The sequence below is a fragment of the Octodon degus genome, unplaced genomic scaffold (genome assembly GCF_000260255.1).
Source record: "Octodon degus isolate 3935 unplaced genomic scaffold, OctDeg1.0 scaffold00277, whole genome shotgun sequence".
NCBI lineage: Eukaryota > Metazoa > Chordata > Mammalia > Rodentia > Octodontidae > Octodon > Octodon degus.
This window is the reverse complement of record NW_004524853.1, coordinates 551962-558787: the sequence shown is the minus strand read 5'-3', so window position 1 is coordinate 558787 and position 6826 is coordinate 551962. Positions and strand designations below refer to the sequence as shown.

Below are 6826 nucleotides of genomic sequence, written 5' to 3'. Positions count from 1 at the left end.
AATTTTAAGCTAATTTGTGAGGTTATATATACGTTGTAATATTATTCATTCATTAGAAGTTTGGAAAATATTACTTCTTAATATAATTAAATCTTTCATGTTATATCCTTACTTAGATTTTCTTCAATTCTATTAGTAATATTTCATTATCTATGCAAAGTTATATACATCTGCTATAAAATTTGCTACGTTTAATAATTTTGTTCCTTTTGTAAATAGTATTCTTTAACTTTTGTGTACTATCTATTGTGGAAATTTCTAGAAATACCATATATTTTCTTCTACACTGACTTTGAAATTACAGCTCTGCTACTTATGAGCTTTTGGAAACAGCATTTAAATTTGTTGTCGGTTACCTTACCTGTAAAAGTGTCATAATTTTGCAGTCCCACCATCCAGGAGTGTCTTCCAGGCTGCTTCACCAGTCTCCATCTTCAGTTCACTTGCCTCCACTCCAGCCTCCATCATGTCCATAAGGGTGGCTCAGAAGTCCAATAAAGTGTCCGCCTCCCACCCCGGGCCTGCAGCAGCCTCTCCTACACCAGCGGGCCTGCTTCCTGTGTCAGCTCCTCCAGCTTCTCCCAAATGGGCAGCAGCGGCAGCTTTCGGGGCAGCCTGGGGCTGGGTGGCTATGGCGGAACTGGTGGTGTGGGGAGCATCATGGCTGTCCAGGTGAACCAGAGCCTGCTGAACCCCCTGAACCTGGAGGTGGACCCCAAAAGCCTGGACGTGTGTATTCAGAAGAAGGAGCAGATCAAGAACCTCCAAAAGAAGTTTGCCTCCTTCATCAACAAGGTTCGGTTTCTGGAGCAGCAGAATAAGATGCTGGGACCAAGTAGAGCCTCCTGCAGTGACAGAAGATGTGCTGCAGTAACATGGACAACATGTTTAAAAGCTACATCAACAACCTCTGGGGCAGCTGGACACACTGGATTAGGAGAAACTGAAGCTGGAGGCAGAGCTGGGCAATGTGCAGGGGCTGGTGGAGGACTTCAAGAATAAATATGAAGATGAGATCAACAAGCATATAGAGATGGAGAAGAATTTGTCCTCATCAAGAAGGATGTGTAAAAAGAAATTTAAAAAAATTAAAAAATGAAAAAAGAGGGAACTACCCACTCGGGCCCTCCTCCTGTCCCTCTCTTAGGAGCTTTCTTTCTCTAATAAATATATTATGCTCATAAAAAAAGAAGGATGTGGATAAAGCTTACATGAACAAAGTGGAGCTCAAGTCATGCCTGGAAAGGCTGAGTGACGAGATCAACTTCCTCAGGCAGCTGTATGAAAAGGACATACATGAGCTGCAGTTTCAGATCTCTGACAAATCCGTTGTGCTGTCCATGGACTACAGCCACTCTCTGAACCTGGACTGCATCATTGCCGAGGTCAAGGCCCAGTAGGAGGAGATGGCCAATGGCAGTCGGGCAGAGGCCGAGAGCATGTACCAGATCAAATGTGAAGAGTTGCAGACCCTGGCTGGGAAGCACGGGGATGACCTCTGCTGCAGGAAGTCAGGGATCTCTGAGATGAACCGCAGCATCAGCCACATGCAGGCGGAGATTGAGGCCCTCAAAGGCCAAAGAGCATCCCTGGAGGCTGCCATCGCCGAGGCCGAGCAGCATGGGGAGAGGGCCATTAAGAATGCCAATGCCAAGCTGCTCCAGCTGGAGGCCGCCCTGCAGAAGGCCAAGCAGGACATGGCCTGGCAGCCACAAGGGGACCAGAAGCTCATGAATGTCAAGCTGGCCCTCAATATCAAGATTTCTACCTATCACAAGCTCCTGGAGGGTGATGAGAATAAGCTGGAGGCTGGGATGCAGAACTTGAGCATCCACACGAAGACCACCAGTGGTTATTCCAGCATGGTGAGCTCACCCTATAGGGGCCTCATACGTCCTGGCTTTGGAAGCTTCCAAAGTCCTGGCTTCACCTGCACCAAGTCTGCTGTGGTTGTGAAGAAGATTGACACCTGCAATGGGAAGCTGGTGTCTGAGACCTCTGATGTCTTGTCCAAGTGAATGGGCAGCCTCTTCCAGCCTGCACCTCTCCTGGGGCTGCCCCAGAGCCCATGAGGAGACAGCTGTATAAGGGAGCATTGGGAGCAAGAGACCCACCTGAGGCTCATCTTAGCCCTCCTCCCACCACTGGGGGGGGGGATATTACTGCCTGGGGTACCCTTTCTTGCCCATGCCCTCCACCAAAAGCCAATTAAATTGTCTTTTCCAAAAAAAAAAAAAAAGATGGAAAGAAAGTGTCATAATAATATAACTTACCTCATACACTTTTTAGAGGTTTAATTCTGTTATTTGGATGAGCTTCCCAAGGAAGCTAACTGGTCATAGCTAAAAGACCAAGAATACAAATGCATATGTAATTTCAAAATAAAATTTTTATTTTAAAGTAGTTTTACAGAAAATATATAGTACAGAGTTCCTATATACTTTACATTCAATTTCTTCTGCTATTAATGACTTACAAATATACGTTTGCCAAAATTAATGAATATATATTAGATATACAGATTGTTACTAAATAAATGTAACTATACATATGCACTATTGTTATTAAGTCCATGTCTAGTTTTTTATAGCTTTAAACAAATGTTTCTTTTTGGCTATTTCTGGCTTCCATTCAATTCACCACATAACATTTTCTTTTTGTGTCTCTTGAGGCTATTATTAGCTGTGACAATTTTTCACTTTTTGTCTTTTATGACCTTGACCATTTTGAGAGGTACTGGTCAGGTATTTTGAGCAAATATGTCTCAATTTGAGTTTTGTGGATCTATTTCTCTGCTGAGAAGGATGCTATAGGTATCTGAAAGGAAGCCCACAGAGGTTAGACGCTATGCCCATCATATCATATCATATCATATCATATCATATCATATCATATCATATCATCACATCCTATCACAGCAAGGACATATACTATGATGTGTGACTTCTCATTGTTATGGTTAACCTTGAGTCCCTAGCTGGAGTGTTTGTCATTTTTCTATGTTGTGAAAATCATGTCTACCCCTTCCATATGGTATTGTTTGGGAGGAAGTGTCATAATATGTGCTTCCCGTTTCTGGAGTCATAATTGGGCTCCATATATCTGAAAGCACACTATGCACATAAATTATTTGAAATATTTTTGCATGGAAAATTTGTCTCTTTTTATTAATAATGTATATAAACAAAACATAATATATGCATAAACAAAACAATATATATGCATATTTATATTGCATTCTACTATAAAAAAACCTTTCTAGTTCATAGATGGGGCCTCCTTGTTGTGTCCTTATGGGAAAATTGTTCAAGACAGATATCTTGGGTGTCTTTTATAAGGCATTTATCTCAAACTTACTCTATTTATGAGGAATGCTTCTTTATGACCTAATCCCTTCCCAAATGGTCACCTCCTACTCCCTGTCAATTCAGAGGATAACATCACAGAATATGAAATTTTGGAGAATAGAAACATTCAACTTGAGAACAAGAAAAATAGTAAAGTATTAAGTCCCTGAAGAAATTCTAAAGGGCCATGTCTTTGAAAATTGAAGAAACATGCTCTAATATGGCATGCTCTAACTTAGTTGTCACAGTTCAAGACAAAGGAAATGGAAAAAAATGTAGTGATATTATTTGGAATATGTAGCTTGTGTGATCTCAGAGTTACCCTGTCCCCTAGAGTCATAGAAGGGGAAGGAGATGGAGGAGGAGGAGCGAGAGGAAAAGGAGCAAATGGGAAGGTTTCCACACCAAGTGTGGCAAGAGCTAGTTTTCAGTGAAGATTGATACTATCTTCCTACCACTTTGCACATAATTTGAAAAGCAGCTATATTCCTCAGATTTTCTTTTCTTTTGTCAGATTTTCCTTTATCAAAAATTGGAGAATGCATTTCTTTTTAATTTTAAAGAGGAAAAAGAAAACAAGTAACAAGAACAAAGACAAAAACAAAGCAACATAGAACACTAAAAATGTTACAGAATTTCAAAACAGAACAGAAAATTAACAATGGTTGCTATATTACACATTATTATCATCAAATTTGCTGTTCAGATTATCAGACATTGTCATGAAGGATTGATCAAGCAATTAAACATTAATTCTCTCTTTCACTAAACTTTAAATTTTCCCCTTTTCCATTTTACTTTTTTAAAATTTGTTTTAAAGAGGGTATAAAATAATAGAAATGATACACGGTGATAAGAACAAGATGAAAGATTTTAATAATTACTTATTGCCATGCTATTCAACAACAGTGATTCTTTAAAGGCCAACTGATGACCTTCAGGAAAGAGGAAATGTTAATTATTTTTGTGGAAAGAAATAAAACTGCATCCAAATTCTATACATGCTTCTCGCTGTTCTGCTACTCTGCTTTTTAAATTTTGACCAGCAGGCAACAAGGTATGGAGAACAGGAGGTGGAGCACAGATTGTTCCAAATACATCAGTTGGGAAGTGTCCTTTTCATTTCAGTTGCCAAGGCCACACACACCACTAACTTTTACGACTTAATCTGCTGTTGCTGATAAACATGATTCAAAGGTCCTTGAACCTGTGACTCATGTGTGATTCAGGAGGCTTGAGGACACCTACTGGGACCAATCTATTTTCTCTGTTGTGATGCTGACCTTGGATTAACACCTGTATTTGGTTCAGTAATGAGATTCTCAGGTGGAATCACACACTTATTTTCCCCCTGAATTTAAGAGATAGCAAAGGCTGGTTATGTCATTACCAGGCAAAGCAGGGATCCTTGGTTTCCAGGCCTCCCTTGCTTTCCTGATAATATGACAATCTCTTGCTTTTAACTCAGAGCCCAGAATAAACACCTAGAAGATGTGGGTCTCCTGAAATATCTTCAAACCCCTCTGAAGCTTTCTTTAGCAAGAGTTCTTTAATGTATATTTAAATGTAGGCACAGGTAACCTATATTTAGAGTAAAATTAACCTGCTCTTGCATTTTAATGATACTTTAAAGCACAGTCTCCATGGAGTGGATATGTTACTTTGCTTGGGCTGTACTACAAACTGCTAGTTAATTTGGTCTCTAAAAAACAGAGATTTATTCACTCAGTTTGGGAGGCAAGAAGTCTGAAATCAGTGTCAGAAGTGTCATACTCTCTCTGAAGATGGCAAATAAAAATCCTTTGTTGCTTCTTTACATTTTTTTGTAATGCCCAACAATCCTTAATGTGCACTGAACTATAGTTGTCTCATTTCAATCTCTGCCTCCATCTCCCAGTAGGCTTCTTGTCTCTACCTTCTTGCATTTTATTCTCTTCTAATGGGGTCACTGGTGATCGGATTTAGGGTACATCCTCATGCATTAGTGCCTCACTTTGCCGTAACTCATATCTGCAAAGACCCTATTTCTAAATAAATTCAACAAACTCAAGTTTCAGGTGACTCTTAATTTTTGAGGACATTATTTAATCCACTACAATTGTTCATTTCTTTTCTCAAATTAGAAGTAGGATTAAGGGCAGGTTAAAGAGATTTGTGAAATTTCAAATGGAAAATTATTGAGAAATATTGTGTGACAGACACGGAAATCTGAAAACTCTAAAACATTTAGGATGTTTTGTATGTAGTACACTCATACCTCAAATGTGTATGATTAATTATTATATCAAGAGCATATTTTTGTGTGGTTATTTTCCTATTACTTGCTATCAGAAATGATTTTATAATCATTACATTAGCTATATTATATTAAAAATAAGGAAATTATGACATTTAATTATCTATCACATAAGAAAATGAACAGTTTAATTGTGAAGTTAGATCAACAAATATGTAAATTGTATTTTCTTATTAATTGTAAGGTTTTGGATCACTCTTGTGTATTGTCAAAAATATGTCTATAGTTTTTATAAATATCTTGAAATAAAATCCTCAAATCAAACAGAAGTCTAACATTAATGATATTAAGTGAATATCAGTGTTGGCAAATGCTTGAACAAATGTCAATTTTCAACTTTATCACTTAATTTTTTTCCATAATGTTATATGTTCTTTTGAGATCTTTTACAGTCTCTTATATACTATATAGACAATCTACTTCAAAGACAACTATACAGATTTTCTGCTGAACACAATAAAAATACTTACTATTCTTTTCCCATGTTTGAAATTTTCTTCAAAGATAAAAGGACTTTTTTGAAAAATCATCATTCTTAACCTCATCATTATTGTAATATAGTAGTAACAATTTATTGATTGCTTCTTATAGTCTTTGTATTTTAGGCATATCATTTTATTGAATCCTACATATATCCATGTGTGGTAGGTACCATTGTTATTGTTATTGTTATTATTATTATTAGTAGTAATAGTCTTTTTAAGATAGTGTTTTTTATGTAGTTCATGCTGGACTTGAACTCACTTTGTAGTTCAGGCTAGTGTCAAATTTACAACAATTCTCCTGCCTCAGTCTCCTGAGTTATGGGATAATGGGTGTGAGCTCTCATGCTCAGATAGTTATGCATATTATTAATTATACTTTTAAACTGTTGACATTTACTTTTCATTAAGGATTAACTTGCCAGTTTTTCATAGCTGAAATATGGTAGATTGACTGAGTGACTGAAATCAAAGTCATTTTGACATGTTAATTCTAATGAAACACTATTTATTTCCACACTCCAGATGCAGAAGAATTCTAGCAGATTGATGCTAAGTACAGACCAAGTGAAAACAGGAAGCAAAATAAGTAATCATTATCACTGTCACCTGGCAACTTCTACTAATCTGTGTGTCATCTGTGGTTTTTGTCTTTCTGCATTCACTTTCCTTCATTTCCACTTGGCTTCCCTAAAACAGAG

The 6826-nt window shown here is 37.6% G+C and overlaps 1 pseudogene; it reads left to right on the top strand.

Annotated features, from left to right (window-relative positions):
* The first annotated feature begins 466 nt into the window (after positions 1 to 466).
* On the top strand, positions 467 to 2018 carry LOC101574628 (annotated as a pseudogene).
* The last annotated feature ends 4808 nt before the right edge of the window (positions 2019 to 6826 follow it).